We start from the raw sequence: 18,775 nt of genomic DNA, 5'->3' as shown, positions 1-18,775 counted from the left end.
AATATATTATTTTAATATTAATCTATTAAAATGAATTTTTTTCAATATATTAATTTTTAAAATATTGAATATTTTTTTTTATAAAAATTAATTTATATTTTGGACACACTGATCAATAAATTTTTATAAAAATTAATATCATATGACATTTTTTGAAGAATTATATAAACTCTTTATTAAAGGATATTTGTATTAAAAATATTTATTTTTATCATATATAGTATTATCATTACCAAATACTAGATGATATTATCTTATACAATATAATATTTTATACAATACCGTGCCAAACACTGGATAATATTAAAATTCAATCAGGTCTTATACAATCAGACCTTATACTATCAGGTCTTATACTATCAGACCTTATCCTATACTATGCACCAAACATGCCCTAAGATAGGTTTATTTTCCAGCTAAGACATTGATTCTTGTGTTTTTTTATTTTATAATGATGTGAGTCCCATCACATGATTGTGAGAGTAGTAGGAGATATCTTCTCTCCTATTGATGGAGATTAATAAAGCCCTTTAGGTAAAATTGAAAAACACTTAATTTAATGATTTATTGGTAATAGTTAGTTTTAAAACTTGAAGTCAACACAAGAAAGATTAGTAAGAGTTTATCCAACCCCTAGAAGTTGATAAAAATTGCACTATTAGTGAGGTGAGAGAACCGTGTATGTATCCCCAATGAGAGAAGTATGTCGTTATAGGAGTGTCTTTGATAGCAATGGTATGGATCTAGGCTATGCAAAGATGTCCCAGACATTGTATATTACAATGGTGGATGTGTTGAACAGCTACAAATGGTTCTCTATGTCAATAGAGTAACATCTAACGTAAACAATGAATAATGTGTGTTTATAGTGTAGAAGAATGTGGTATTTATAGTTACAGTTATGCTACTTCCAGGTGGAAGAGTGAGCCAAGTCAATGGATTTAGGAAGAACCATTGTAGCCTAACTTTGCTAGGTAAAGCATCTTGCAGCTGCTATCAGTGATGCTGCAATTGCTGTGCAGGAAAAGTGAGGGGGGATCTTCCAACGTAGGACATTTAGAGTGTCGTACGTTGGGATGCATGCCTGATGAGTCAGCACTGAGATGGTAGTGTTATCATGGTAGCGCTTATGCTGCTGGTTCTAGTTGGTATAAACAGAGGTTATATGGGTCCTCGATATCGAGCTAATAATTTTGGCTGGCAAGAACAAAAATCACGCGATGGGTCGACTACAAATTTCAAATAAGAGTCATTTTATAATTGTATTTATTATATATATATTATGGGTTAGGTGTATGTCTTTTTAAATGACACAATATTGTGTCATTTAAAGGACTAACTTTTCCCCCCATATATTATTACTCTATTAAAATGTGTGATTTTTTAAATAGTTACAGCGAGATTTATTTTTTGAATAATATAACAATACATGCATGCTTAATTAGCAGTTCAGAAAAAATACACTAATAATATACTAAATAAAATAAGGGTTTTATTATTCTCCTTCAACATAAGATATGTATCTTATGTTGTAGAGATAAAATGGGTGGGTCCCACCATTACAAGAAAAAAAGAAAAAAGAAAAAGGTGAGGTGCAGAAATCGAAGTGAGAGAGTAGGAGAGAAGTAATCTTATGTAAAAGGAGAGTAATATTTCCCATAAAATAATTCAAAAATAAATCAAAATGTATATATTACCTTCCAGAAGTTTAAGTAATTTTTTTCCATATATCAACTATGATTTATGACGCGTAATCCTGTAAGTTTACATGAAATTAAGTGAAAAATATTTTATTCTGTTAACTTTAACTTATAATAAATAAATAGTTTAAAAAAAAAAGTTACTCTTATTTTTTGTGTGTGGACATTACAGGGAATCAAACCGCACACCTAATACACCCTAAACACACCCAACACCATTAGGCTATTCCCAGTGGTGCAAAAATAAAAATAAATTTTTTTTCTCTTAAGCTATGGTTAAATAACTTAGAGTGTCTGTACCAAAAATATAAATAAAATAACTTAGACTGTGGCACAAGCACAATTATAATTATAATAGTCTCGCTTTAATAAATTAAAATTGTGGCTAAATTATTTGTTAAATTCTTACCTTTCAATATCTATATTTATGTATTATTTTTAATCCCCTCTTTTTTTAAATGGTCTCTCGCAACTATTTCATAATGCTATGATCAGTAAGATCGAACTTGAGCTCTGGTTTGACCTGCATCCTCATTTGATTATGTATGATTGGATTCAACAGATTTTGAGTTAGCAGCATAAATTACAATAATTGTTTTATAAAAATCCATGAGGCCATCATTATGCAATCATTTATGCAATAAGCATAAATAATTACACCATATGAGATTTTATCAGCCCTCATATTTTTTTTAGATTTTTTTTAAGATTTTTCAGAGTTTATAAAAATCAAAATATTTAAAAAATACATTCTCACAAATAAAAAGAATTTAAAAGAAAGCAATGCATTCACACATTAAAATGTATGATTCTAGTCAATAATTTAGTCAAAATTTTGACTATATTAATTTTTTTAAGCGTTAAAAATTAATAATTTTTTACCTTTTTTTCCTTTCATCTAAATTTTAAAAAAATTAAAGTAAATATATACAATTAAAAAATGACTTAAACTTCATTAAAGTAAGGAAAAAATATTTTTGTTTTTGTTATAATTTTTTTTTCCGATCACACTCATAAAAAATGAATGGATTTCATTGTAAATAAGGAAGGAAAAAATTAATTAGACCCGCTCATTTTTAAACGAATGCCACAGTTTTATTTTTCTGTAACATAAACAGAAATCTTATTATCTTTTAAGTAAAAAAAATTTGGGTACAATTACCTTTAAGTAATTTAACCTAAAATAAAACTGCACATGATGCACTCTATAAAATTGCTAGTTGTAAACTCGATTGTACGGCCGTACAAAGGTAAATTTCAATTTGCACTCTTATCTTGACTTTAATTCAAAACTCCTCGAACTAGTTGAACGTCGAAAAGGAGAATCACATTCGTGCTCTTATCTTGACTGTGCTCGCACTTTGATTGGAAGTAACATTATTGTTATTATGAAATAGTCCACAAGTTTCCACGTGTTGTTCCCTATTTACGGTCACACGACCGAAGCGTGCATTTATTCTGTCCTATGGTGGAAGAGTATTGGGTCAACGGAGGGTGGGTCAGGTACTGAGTTTTTTGGCTATTCGTATAGGGCAATTAACTTTCTTTTGGGGCCAAACGTAAGACCTCCTCGTTTATGTGTTTAGCTCAATGAGGAAAAATTAGGAGAAAACGATTACATGCCCCTTGCCACATGCAAGGTTTCATCGATTTCATGTCTTTTAAGGGGTCGGTGATAAAAATTTAATTAGAAAGATGGTTATTATTATTAAGTTCGTTTTCTATAATAGTAAGAAGATATATGTACGGACTATACGTCCAGTGTTCAAAAACAACTAATTGATTAATTCATAAATAATAAAAGGGTTTAATGTATCTCAAAGCGATACTCAAGTAAACCCAAAACAATGTCATTTTAAGTTTAAAAAAAAAATATTTTTATAATTCTAATTTATTTCAAAGTTACATGAGTTTTCGTTATTAAAATTTTTTAATTTTTCAATCCAAAATGATGTTGTTCTGCTAGAGAAACATTAAACTCATATATATATATATATATATATATATATATATATATATGAGTTTAATTTTTCTACAGCCGTTTTATGTACAGCAGTGACAAATTTTTCATATATATAGGTTAAAACATTTAATGTGGAGAATCATAACCAAACAAAAGGTTAAAGCATTAAATATGTAGAATCATAACTATACACCTGTCATTGCTACACGTATAACAACTTTAAATATGATTTTACCTATATATATATATATATATATATATATATATATAATAGAAAGTTGAATAGTGTGATACTTGTAACAATAAAAAATAATAATTTGATTTAGTCTCCTTAATATAACTCACTTTATAGAATTGTAGGACATGCAATAATAGTGTATGAGTTCAAATTCTGTAATACAAGCTTCTTTTCATACGAGCTTCTTCCAATACCCACTTGTTCACCTTTTCCCTATCTCTCATTGTGGGATTCCATACGAGCATCTTCCAAGACCCACTTCACTGGCAGGTCATCCCTTATATAATAATAATAATTTGGTTTAACAACACGACATTAATTTGAACTAATAAACAATATATATTTAACAAGTTGCATTGCACCTCTAGTATAATAATTTTAAATTGAAAATAAGGTCAGATTAATCAATTTAAAATCACAAAGCTTGCTTTCATCACGAATAAAAGAGAAATTCGTTTTGGCCACTTATTTTTAAAAACAAACTTTCCCCACCCAAATTTGTAGGTATTAATGTAGATGCTTTTTTAAGAGAATAAAGACAAATTAACACTGGTCAAGAAAAATTATCACTAAAACTGAAGCTTCCTCGTCCATCTGCATCATCAATATATATATATATTTATAAACCATTAATATAGGCATTCACTTCTAAGTTTAAGCTGCTAGGTGGAATGGTTAGTTTATAAACCATTAATATAGGCATTCACTTCTAAGTTGAAGCTGTTAGGGGGAATGGTTAGTTTATAACAAGAAATTAATCTAACAATAATGTTCACAGAGATACTCTTGTTAAAGACTTTATTGATATTGTTAAATATCCATGTCTTTTCAAGAAGGACCTTGTACGTACGTAATTGTCTAGTTTGTATAATGCGCGAAAGTATTTTATTTATCAAAACAAGACTCATGAAAAATTTCAAAAGTAAAGAAAACAATACAACTTCAATTTTTTAAAGCCTAACTAATTTCTTTTTCATGAATGCCTATTATTTACATAACAATTTAAAGTAAAATTTTTGAGATTGAATATGTATACTACAAGCTTGTTAGCTATATAAATTTATCTCTTATTCTCATGATAAAAAGCACAAAAACTCTCAAAATATGAACAAAATTATGATTTATCTTTATTTTTTTATGCATTTAAGATATGCTTAGGATTTACAATTATTTTATTTTATTAAGAATTTTGGATAATTTACTCTTTTATTTTTCTTTCATATTAGAAATTTTCTTGGGATAATAAGCTAGCGCTGGATTACATGTAAAAGGGAGTAATTTTAACTAGGATCACAAAAAATATATATTTCAAGAACACAAGGATATTTTAGTAATGAAATGCTAGAGCCATTTTTTAAATTAAAAAAAATGATTAATAAAGAAAAAAATTTGAGGAGATAAGATCCCTTAATTTGTTGAGATTACAAAATCCCAATGAGATTAGGTAAGTAATTTAAATGGAAACTAAATTGTAATAAAATTAAATTTTTTACACTATAAAAGGATCAAGAGAGTTTTATTTTAATTTTTCTTTTTATATCGAGTGATTTGTCCTAAGCTGGATGCTTTCATGACTTGATCAACCATGAATTGATTTTAGGATTGTATATGCCAATAAAAATGTCAGTATATGAAACGGACTTCTGTAGCTCACCATTTTTTGTTTGATCTAGGTTTAGACATATCAAATAAGCAATTTTGAGGATTTACTATTCGTAAGGCTTAGCCCTATTTTGAAATGCTAAGAAATTAGGTTTCATAATTAATTCATATGAAAGGGTTAAAATATCGAGAGATTTGATCTTAAATAAATTAGATTAATTAATTGAAATTGATATATTTTGATTATGTCTTAATTCTTATTTTCCTTTCGCAGCAAAAGAAGATTAATTAAGGTTTAGCCATCACTGTTCCCCCGCACTCCGGATTAGTCTATAGCCGGCTCAAAGAGTCGAAGCTCGTGGGGATACCGGAGGGAGCCAACTCGTCGATCTCAAAGAGATAATTAGGATTGGGTAACTCCAAAAGATTAATTAAGGAAAATCAAAATCCTAACTATTTGTCGTTGCAAGTTTATCATATTCATCATTGTCTGCATATTTGTTGTAAATTCTTTTTTTTGACTTTTCAGTCACTCAATCTATTTTATTATGATTATTGCGAAAAGTAGCGAATTGGTGTTTAAAATTACTAATTCTCGTGGGACATACTCATTATCACTATTTTATATTTAAGATAAATTTATCTTTAGCAACTCAAAAATTACGTAATTTTAAGGGTTAAAGGAATTAACGAGTGTTTTGGTCAAATTTATATAACAAAAAAAAAAATTTCTTAAAATATCCTTCATTAATTCTCTCAATCTCCAAGACGACGACGTCGTTTTGAGATTGTTGAAGATAACTTTATCTCCTGTGATATAAGATATATATTTTTTCATATATATATATGTGTGTGTGTGGATTTTATTATTTCTACTGTAAATGCAGATAAATTATCTATATTTACTCCCAAAATGATGTCGTTTTGAATTGAAAGATTAAAAAATTATAATGATAAAGACTATTATAACCTTGGAATAAATTATTATTATAAAAACACATTAATTTTTGCCCTAAAACGACGTTATTTTGTGCTCAATGCAGATATTTTATTTGCATTGATTTTTTGCCCTAAAATGGCTGTAGAAATATTTTTTTCATATATACACACACACATATATATATATAAGGGTCAAAATCATTTTACATCAATATAAATTATATTATTAATCTTAACTTTTAATCTCAGTTATATATAATAACTCTAATTTTTTAGTTATTGTGAGATGGCTACATTGATTGATCTTACGGCAGAAGTTTCCAAAAATAAGTTGAATTAATTAAAAGAGTGAAAAGAAAAAAGTATATCACAAAACCAAAACCTTCATAATTTGAGTTAAGGCATTCTAATTAGAAGAATATCAATATCCAGTTTATTAAATTATATTTGATTTTATTTTTTTTGATAAAATTTATGATACTTTATTTAGTTTCGTTATTAAGTTCATTTTTACCAAAAGCAATTTATTTGACAAAATATATGATAGTTTTAGTAATTTATTTGTATTGTGGCATATATAAGGTTTTGGCGTTGGGCTAGCACCCAAAGGTGCGCGTGACTTCATTTCGCTGGTGCTAAACAATAGCATAATGTCATTACTAATGAGGCTAGATATCGCCGTCAACTTGCCCGCGTCTTCGTACTGTACTTCCCATGTATTATGTATATACTGCATGCAGTCAGGGACTGTAGAGAAGTCCATGATCTGTGGAATATGAGTGTAGTTAAATAATTAAGGTCCAGTGCTTTTTTCAGCTTAACTCTTGAGGAATGAGGTGAGGGGCTTCTTCTTTTTGGGTTTGCCATATGGCTGAATCGCAACCACATGATTTTTGGTGATGTGAAGTACGATTTGCTGCCTAGCTTCCTTCTTCACTATTAACTTGAGTTAATTCGATTCTTAACCGGCCTGAGTTGCATGCTTTGCTTCCATGATAGTGGATACGGTCTAATTTCCCACACATGGAAACCTTGCTAGTTGCAAGTGCACCTAATGCATGGCTGAACTTTGGGGCACATGCATGCATATATACTATGTGCTGAAGATGGCTTGGGAGATAAATATCCCATTTCTAAGGGTGGAAGGCCATTCCAAGATTACGGTTGAGTGTTGCCCATGTATCTATAGAGAAGTTAACCGTGTTTGCGTATTGGTTATTCACTTATTCCCGCTCCTTTATCAGGGGTGAACATTGTTTGGAGAACGCTGCTAGCTGAGTTATCTTTTTGGAGTGTCTTTGTGGAGATTTATTACCATTTCAGCATTTCTTACGCTGCAGTAGTATATTATTTTTACCATTACTCGTAACAAATTTATGTAAATATATATATATATATATATATATATATATATATATATATATATATATATATATATTATACTGTATACGTCATTGCAGTTGTATTGCTGATATATACAGAGATAGCATCCTCATTAATTGGTTGCTTGAAATTTCTGCTTTGACTTCATACACTATATACTATCGTTAAATATAATTACGGCTACTGTCACTGTCTTGAGTTAATGGTACCAAATATATGACGATTTAGACTTTAGACCCCTGCTTATAGTTGGTCTTAATCAGTTTGACTCTTTTTGATTAACCATTAATGTAATCAATAACGTTTTTTTTTTTCTTGGGTACATCTTTGTGGTTATAAATTAATTAAGGGTAATTATGTAGCTGCATACTTTTAAACATATATATATATATGCGGCTACTGATATTGCCAAATTGCATGAATCCCTTTTCCTACTTAATGGAGCACTTAAGCCTAAGGACAGAATTAGAATTCCCTTTAATTGTACTATAGTAATTAAATTATAAAAACAAAAGACAAACACTAAAGACTGTCTGTCTATCTTTTCTTATTACACGTGTAAGCAATCGATCTCCATTACTTACATTAAACAATTCAGAAAAATCAACATCCTGTTGTAAAATCACGAGTCTAAAGCACTCAAGTGAATTGGTCGTGATACCCTGCTAATAATCATTAGGAGGAGAATAATTTACATTATCTGCGGGTACCAACTTGTCATTAACTTTATTCTAGAGATTGTGACAAAGACGTACAGGTGCGAACTGAGTTGAAAGTGGAGTGTTGCCTTTCATAAAAGAAAAGCACTATAAAGAGAACACAATATAAATATAAATAAATAAATATATATATATATATATATATATATATATATATATATATGGGATAGGATCCTTTGACACCAGTGTCAAATCTAAAGTTTGACACCTCATCTGAGAGCCGTTAGATTAAAAAACATCAATGGTGTCATATGCTTACAAATCAGAATCGTTGATCTTTTTTGATCTAACGGCTCTCAGATGAGGTGTCAAACTTTAAATTTGACACCGGTGTCAAAGGATCCTGCCCCTATATATATATATATATATATATGGGGAAATCACTTCTGCTGTGAATGTGAATGCAGAAGTGATTTTCTACTGCCACACACTCATTGATATTTTTTCTTTGTTTTTATCTTTATTTTATTTTTTTTTAAATAGTGGGACCCACCAAGTTTTTGGGTCAACTGCAAACTCCAATATTTTGCAGTAACAAAAGAGTTGCAAAGCCCTATATATATATATATATATATATATATATATATATATATATATATATATATATATATATATATATATATATAATGTATTTATTATGTTACATGATAAATAAATAGTTATTATGTTATGAAAAAGATAAGTTATATAATATCAAAAAAAATGAAAAGGCACATTATTCAATAAATTATTCTTATCTTTTTCTTCACATAACAACTACTCATTTATCATGTAACATGACAAATGCATCTATATATATATATATATATATATATATATATATATATCAAAAAATTATTTATCTTTTTAAAGGACTCAAATTGTGTCCTTTTAACAAATTATAACTATGTATTAAGAGAAGAGCACAGTTATTATTTTAAAAGTGTACTTTTCTCTCTCTCTCTTGTTGAAGTGAAAAGTAAAAAAATGTATAACCTTAATATTATAGCTATATATTATCCTTAGCATGTGTGTATGCGCAATATGTTTCTTATGTCTTATGCAACACCCAAAAAATGGGTGTGACTCACTAAAAAAGAGAGAAAGAAACAAGTGAATTTCATCCACTATTTTTTTGTTGACATATTTTCATATTTTTTTTTTTTGGAAATAATATTTTCATATTTATATATATATATATATATATATATATATATATATATATTAAAGAATCAAATTAACATTTATAAATTAATCAACAGAAACTTAACAAATTTATACCAAGAGTATACTTTTGTTTATATAATTTTTTTTGGAGACTTCCAATTGGTTCATCGTTTCGCGAGCAGTCTAATTCGAGACGAATCTCGAGATTAAAGCTTTAAACCCTTTCCAAAAGAAGGACCGAGGAGGATCGAATACATATTTGTTTATATAATATTTGTCCACTTAATATTACCAAGTCTAAAAGAGTTGTTTATTTTGTTTTTTTATGACTTTGATTTATGGTGGGGTTTTATGTGTGTCAACCGAAATTTGCTTTCTGTATTCCAAATTCGAAATGGTAGTCGCACTAAATATAATGAGTAAGAGATAAAAACCACAATAGAAAATTAACATCTCTGAAGGCTACACCAAAAACCCGATTAATATTGCTTTGAATATTCAAATACTGATAAATACCATAAACTGATCATTAATCTCTAAACTTTATTAATGGGGGCGTGACCAATAAAAGATTACATTAGCAATCTCAGTTAGATGTTTTTTTTTTTTAGGTAATCCAGTTAGATGCTTTTATTTAAGCTGGTTGATGTTCAATTTTACGGGTCTCTCTCATATTTTGCATCATATCTATTACTGTCCGCTTGCAGGGAGAGAGTCATATATAGTTTCCATGAAAAATAAAATGTATTATTTACATAACTTTTGTGTTTACAAAAAATAAAATTACAATTATATCCAGGCGACTTCGTTTGAATTGAAATAAAAAAAGTTAGTCAAGCCACATGCATAGTTATACGCAATTGTGTTTGCAATGATTAATCGTGTAAATAGCATTAGGCTATGATGTATAGTTTTTTACAAATTCACATCCATCAAATCAAAAAGCATTATAGTCATTTGGACTTAAAAACTTTTGATAGTTACTATATATATCGCTAAGGTCTGGGGACCACTATATCCTCGGTACAAATGCAAAGTAGTGTTGAAAGGCAATCGTGGGCGACTACAAAGTCAATAATGGATTTATTCAATCTGGTTAAAATTTATTAAGATATGGTAGCCACAAAGTATCAACCCGTGCAAGAACCCATTGTATATATGATATAATAATGAATGACTTTTATGAGAGCATATACACATTAAATGTATATATTATTGAAGTGTTGTTTCTTGATATTTGAACCACTTTCTTTTAAGTTTTGATTCCTAATGACCCCACAATTATTCAGTGCATTCGTCCTAGCAAGAGTTCCATTTTAGCAGCTGCCATCTGCGTGTTTATTTATGATCATACATAAAATACTCAATTAGTTGTAGAACCTGGTTTAATTAACCGTAAAGAATAAAATATCACAGAAATCAATGAGAACAGGGTATTTGTGCTTGAAGGCCATTCTTGGGTGCCAATATAAGCTGATGCCGGAGTCTATTGCCTCGTTGTATGGTTTTGTACGGCTATACATATATGTATATTGTGCTGCTATAATCATCACAAGCTAGCTAGTAAAATAGAACCCCAAAAAAAGAATGCAACAGTATCACTAATAATTTAAACGAATCTGCCAATGTTCGACGTATATATTTATACACATGTTGTCCGGGCCTTAATTGGGGCGTTTTGACCTTGGTAGTGTTATTTTTGTAATGTATGACCGGAATAATTTGTGGGTAAAAATTTTTGCCAATATAATGCATAACAACGCGGTTGGAGAACTGACGTTTAAGGACGTGATAGAAAGCATACCGCGTCCTGTACAATTTTTTTGGCACGGTCATCAGCGCTCCTAAGTCGTGATACCTTACCTACCACGTCCAGTACAAGCCTGTCAGTGCTTTTAAGACATGATACCTTACCTGCCGCGTCCTGTGAAAAATCATATGTATAAGTTTAGGCTTTACCGTATTTCTGAAGAATCAAGATTTATAAGTTTTTATCTGATTCACGACAAAAAGAGAGGTTAACATTTATTACTTTTTCTTTTGTTTATTATTCTCTTTCAAAAAATATTTGTCTTTCTAAAGTATAAAATATGTGTTATTTTAAGTAAAATAGTAGTATTTTATTTAATATTTAAATTTAAAAAAATCTATCAATAACCTTTCACTCTCACACACCATGATTTTTTATTGTGTAATTATTTCTCTCACTATATATAAAATATAATAATTTTAGTTAAAATAACTCAATATTATGTTTTTATTAAAAATAAATATTTTTCCCATTCTGTTCAGCCTTCAAGATATTTATAGGTAAGTATTGGATAGTTAACAATTTTATATTTATTTTGACGTATTAAAATGAAATTTAATTTGTAAAAAGTAATTAAATTTTTCAAAGGATAATATATATTTCTTAATTTATTTTTTGAATTTATTGTTAATTAATTATGCATATATTGTTTACAATTTTAATTTTTTTAATTTATATTTTTTTAAAAATTTCTTAAATTAATTATGCATATTCCATTATAATTTTAAAATTTTCAAAAAATATTTTAATTTATATTTTACCTAAATTATATAAGCGTCTATTTTTATTTAATTATAAAATAGGCAAATAACACCCCTTTAATCATATTCTGTTTTTGGTACAATTAGACTACAAGAAATATAAATATTCAATAGTAATATTAATTCGATATACAGGATGCAAGACTTTTTCTTCTTATTATTTTATATGAGATTTGTTTTCTCATTTAACATGAGATAAACTTATTTTTCTACACTCACATATTAAGTGGTGAGACCTATTTATATTTTTTTTCTCTTCTATTCTCTCTCCTCTTTCCCATATATGTAACTGTAGGTAAAAAAGTTTATCTCATGTTAAATGAGATAAACAATTCTCGTTGTATATATCTTAAAAGCGAAGAAGGAACGATTCAATGTATCATGTTTTGCACAGGACGTGGCAGGTAAGGTATCATGTCTTAAAAGCACTGACAGGTCTGTACTGGACGTGGTAGGTAAGGTATCACGTCTTAGGAGCTCTGATGACCGTGCCAAAAAAATTGTAGAGGACGCGGTATGCTTTCTATCACGTCCTTAAACATGAGTTCTCCAACCGCGTTGTTATGCATTATATTGGCAAAACTTTTAACTCATAAATTATTCCGGTCATATATTACAAAAACAACACTACCAAAGTCAAAAGGCCCTTAATTGGTCATGTGTAAAGGACAGGTCTTATTAATATAAAACTGTTAGAATCGTTGAATGACGCATGCAGATGAAGCTAGGCAATTGCCAAAGGGATGCGGGATATTATATCAGCCACAATTTTTTCTAAAGGAATACAGAATATTATTTATTTTGGAGCCAAATAGCGGCTTAATTACATGTTGTGGGGAGCCTAGTGACGCTTAATATAGTATTATTCTTGTTCTTTAATATGTTTATGAAAAATTTATTATTCCTACATCCCAATTATAAAATAGAAAAAATATGTGTCATTTTAAATTATCCACATTGTGTCATTTCATAGACACAAAAAAATATGAGTCTCACTGAAAATAAATAAATAAATAAATGTATGAGTTCTACCTCTTTCTGTCTATGAAATGACACAATTTGTGTCATTTAAAATGACACAATTTTTTTCCTTATAAAATACCAAACAATATCAAATCAAAATTGAGATTGTGTGTACCTTGTTGGACATCACAAAGCTGGAGAAAAGAAGGGACTACATGTCAGGATCTTTCTTTTTATAACCTATTCCAAAAATGGCAATCTTAATGCGATGATAGCAAGATGACTCATGAAGCTTAACCTCAATATAAATAGGCTAAAGAAGGGACCTAGCCAAATATCTTGAAAAGTGTTTGTGTCCACTGAGTCCACCCCTCACGAAAAATTAGGATTTCACTAAAGTCTACATTGCTGCCCTACTAGACCTAATAGTAACAAATGTTATAAGCCCAACTCAATATGATACAATGGCTAGTTAAAATAATACAATTGAAATATCCATTAATATAATTAATTTTAAAACACAGTCTAAATAATTAATATTATTCACATAAATAAAATTTTCCAACAGTTTCCTTGTTATTCTTTATTATTAATCTATGTTCAAAACCTTTTTATTAATCAAAGCAGTTTATACAGAAGGCTAAGTCATTACATGATGTAGCGACTCTGGCTAAATCAGTGCACATGTGTCACATACATACCAAAGTCGCTACACCATGTAGCAACTTTGGTCTAGTCAAGCTTACCAGGTTTTTCAAGCCACTAAAAATGCACCACGTGTTCGTTTGCAGTTGTTACATTACTCGGCGACTTGAGTGTCACGGCAGTTTGGAAAAATGTTTGGAGTTTGTGGCATTCAAGTATATTTTAAGATTAAAGGTGGTGGTATAATCAATGTCCCGGGATTGGAGTATTATAGAATTAATAATATACATAACATATATTTATAAGATTTTTAAAAGGGAATTGCTTTTGTTATGTAACATAACCTAAAAGCAAATTTCCTACTCTCACAAAAGGAGAAGAGAGGAGAGAGAATAGGAAAAAGAGAAAAAATTTAAAGTGGGTCCCATATAAATTTGTGTGTGTAGGAAGATGTTTTTAGGTTATGTTACATAATAAAAACAATTCCCTTTTTAAAATTATAAGAAAGAAAAAACAAGTTGAAGTTGGCGTACTTTAAATAGAGCCACAAACAATTAAACCCCCAAGGGTAGCTCAGTTGGCAACTGAGCTCCCAAGGGTTTGCTTGAGTCAGGGGTTCAAACCCTGCCTCAAGCAAATTCTTGAAAAATCTTTGGGGTCAGAGGATGTGCCTCTCTGCTCGAATGGAGGATTAGTCTCATCCTTCCTCCGGTAGCGAAGCTCAATGCACCCGCTGTTCCAATGAGGAGCTAGCCTACAGGGCCGTACCCCGAGGGCAAGGTGACCAGAGGAGGTTGAATGAGAATATCTCCAGGTTATATATAAAAAAAAAAAATAGAGCCACAATTATGCATAGTTATTACTTCTTTTTACATGTATAATGGGATACATCTCTCATTAATTTTGTTCTACGTTTATTTCTTAAAAAAAAAATAGGAAAAAATATCAAACAAATCATATATAAATTTAAGATATTTGATTTACTTGCTTATATATGTTAGATTTTGCTTTTTCACTAAAGTTCAGTTGTGTCTAGTGTCTAAGAAGAGCCCAAAGAACTTAGAGTCCATTCAGCTTAAAGCTAGAGTTTATTGGAATCCATATATACTTTAAACTTATAGTATTCAATCTCAATAGGTCTCCTTATGGTGGTTGCAAAGGCTGAGATAAGATCATCTTCATGACAATGAGAGAGTGCCATCACACCAATCCTATCCCCTTTGATAGATAGTCTGGAAGATTTTCCACTAGTCAGACTAAAGAAGATTGTTCGTGCAGAGAAAAACAGTTCGTAAAAAGGAATAAAACACTAGGAGATACTATGTAGATCTCTACACAATAAAAGATAAACATAAAACAATGGTGATCCATCGCATCCCAAACTACAATGATGTAAACACTTTCGGAGATCCAATTGCGCATACAATATACACATATAAGAAGAGATCAAATCTATTATATGATATTATGACAATGTAATGTTTAAACCAAAAAAAAAATGTAAATTCTCTCTCGCTACAATTTTCGTAACGATAAAAGTGCAAACTCTCTCACTATTATAACATTTTGTAAATAAAGTTACAAATCCTCTCATAATGCAAATTTTGAGGATAAAGTTGCAAAACCTCATTTGGAACATTACTCATAACTCCGTCGATCTCTCTCATTTTCATACCTAAAAAAATTTCTCAAACCATATGTAAAGGATTTTGGGATACATCATCCTAAAAGTTAACATATAATCAATGTGGGACTATATATTTCAACACCATATATATAGCTAGAGATTTAATCAGATGAATTGGGTTGCGGCCCATAAAAATTGGTGGCAACTTACAACTCATAAGGTATTCTGACCTACCGTACATATGCATATGCATGACATCACTTATAAGGTGGCGGCCAAAGTAATATCTTCCACCACCACTAAGTGTGTCGAACTTTAGTTTTGTTCTCAGTTTCTTGCTTTATTCTCTTATTACGATGCCCCGACCCATAACTTAAAGCTCATCGTCAACGAGGATTATCATAATGATAGACTATACAAGCATTCTTTTTTTTTTTGAAGAAAATATAAGCATTCTTAATTAGTGCGCAAACAAAATCATCGTCTTTGATGTTGTTTGTATGTGTTTAGCCAGGTTCTGGAAGCTTCTGCTATTATAAAACCTAAGTAGGGTAGGATTAGCTTTAGCCTTTAAGCTTCATAGTTATCTCATTTTGAGAAAGACTTGTCCCCAACTTCAAATTGCATGGTGAAGAAGTTTTGAGAGAGTTTTAAAAGGTCATAACCGCAAATGTGATTGAATTTGAGTTGAACTAAAAATGTGTACACCTATCATTGCTTTGTTGGAATAGTGCATCTGCATTATCCACTATTAATTTTAGAAAAATATAATATAAAAATTATAATGTAACCTTACCTAATAATTTAAATTTTTGGATTAAATTAATTTTTTACATGAATCTTTGTGACTAAGTGACTATGAATTCAATTCTTACTATCTCCGATGATGGAGCTTGTTAGAAAAACATATTATATATAAAAACACAACATTCACTTAATAGCTTAAATTTTAGGTTGAATTTGTTCTTTACACGGTATTAAAGTCTTCGTGATCCAGTTCGATCCTCAGCGCCATCATTTTACTAATAAATAATCAATTAATATTGTGGAGTTTCTAAGCATAAGTAAGTAGGACTGTGCATTATTCTCCCTTCAAGTCTAATGGGCTTTTGTATGAGAGATGTGTTATAAAAATTATTAATGTTGCCTCACATAACAACTTAATTAAGTTTTTGGGTTTAATTAACTATTTACGATTAACTCAACATTAAGTAATGGCCGACCTAGATATCATAATAGGGTAGATATATAAATCAAACAATTCTGCAAAACTAGTGAGGATTTAAGATGTTTACTTCTTTTTTTTACCAAAAAAAGAAAAAAGATGTTTACTTTTTAATGAGTACTAGTAATTGTTCTCAAATTCAAATCACATTCAGAAGTACCCTAGCTAGATTTGCCTGAATGGTTGACAACAAAAATCATTTTATATAACTATATTTTCAATAAATAACATGTTTATATAGTTTTATAATTTTAGCACAATTAGTGTCTAAACATTACTTCTCGCACCATTGTTTTCCAGCTATACTTCTCCTCACTTTTTTTTTTTAAAAATTGTTTCAATCTATCCTCTCACTCTTTGGCTGAGAAGTTTAAAATACAGGAAAATGATAGTTATACGTATATTAATATAATAGATATAATATGTTGTATGATTTGGATCGTTTGAAGAATGTGATAGATAAATTAAAATGTTATTCGATTTATACAAAAAGAAAAAAAATTATTTAAGTATATTTGTGCGACTATATGTTGGTATACCCTAACTTGATTGTTGAATTCAACTCCAACGAAGTAGGTAAAAGGGAAGTGGAGGGAATAAATTTGAGCGTGAGAGAATGCTGACTTCCTTTTTTGTTTTCCTTTCTTTATATACAATTCGTTTCAGAATGTGGGTTTGGGACGTTAGGCTTTCACTTATCATGGGTACGTAGTGGAATGGGTACCACAGAAAACTGGAAATTGTTTTCATAAGCGTTGAAACAAAGTAGATTGCAAGTCTTAAATAGTCTTAGTGGCTTCCATTTTCTCTTGGCCTGCACATACGCGTGGCTTTGTGACATGTTGGGTTTGTTTCCAACATTCCATCCGTAATCCCTAGTAGCTACAGAGCATATATAATTGTTTTTTCTTTCAGTAAAACAAAATATCTTCCCGGTTATGAGGGGACAGTATTGTTGCTTATTTAGATTTCCTGATCCTATTAGCATTTTGGAATTATCAGTTCCAAAGCCGGCCTAAGTTTATTAATTATATATAAAAAACAAAGCCGAAGAAGACTTTACTAGTCTTCGATCAATAAGAATATAATGGGCTCCTAGTTTCATGAAGTTGTTGTCTTTGGATATTTTGAATTACGTATTGGAGGGGTTTCGTAATTTATACATTGGTATGATTAATGTCCCTAACTTCAATTAAGAAGCAATTTTTTTTTTTTTTTGTAAGCCTAAGAAGCAAATCTCAAGTTTCAATCTCTCATGTCCTTTTTGTGATATAAAAAAATAGAGAGAAAAGGCCCTTTAGAATCTGTTTGGTAATACTATAAAATCAACATAAATTATTTTTTAGTTTAGCTGTTCGGGCAAATTATAGAAATGATTTTACATCTCAATACAGAAAAAATTTACTGTTAAAAAAATTGTGGTATTTTCTTTCTTGAAATTATTGGAGAATTTAAAAAAAAAATACGTTTTTTTAATTAAGTTTTTAAGAATAATTTTTAAACAAATAGGTTTTCTAAACTGAATTTAACATGCACCAACGAATCTCAAATGATTGATTCTATATTTACAATTTGGTATTGAATATCTGGATATGACTAGTATATGCTTCTGTGAATTTCATGTTTTTTTTTTCTTCCTTCAAATTATTATTATTTTTTATATTTTTGTTCGAATAACTTTAAGTTGTAAAATGACAATAAAAGAATTTAATGCTAAATTAACGACATTTATACATAAAATTTCCAATATTCGTCAAACATACAATGTGAAAAGACTCAAATTTATCAAAAAATTATTTCATATATATTTCAAATAAATAAAATGCATCGCTTAATATTAATAATTAATTGTTGAGGGTATTTCAAAATTCATTAAAAAGGAAAATACTGGAGAAACGTTCAAAGTATTGTATTCTGAAAGAAATATAATTTTGTAAAATGTTTACTATTTAATTGGAAAAATAAAAATTTAACCATTCATTTCTCATGCTCATGGAAACTCTAATCTTATATAAAGATATCATTTCAATTTATAAATTTAAGTTGTTAAGTAA

Source organism: Gastrolobium bilobum, unplaced genomic scaffold (assembly GCF_033153095.1).
Source record: "Gastrolobium bilobum isolate Gb01-03AN ecotype WA unplaced genomic scaffold, APGP_CSIRO_Gbil_v1 utg7904, whole genome shotgun sequence".
Taxonomy (NCBI): domain Eukaryota; kingdom Viridiplantae; phylum Streptophyta; class Magnoliopsida; order Fabales; family Fabaceae; genus Gastrolobium; species Gastrolobium bilobum.
This window is presented reverse-complemented; position numbering follows the sequence as displayed.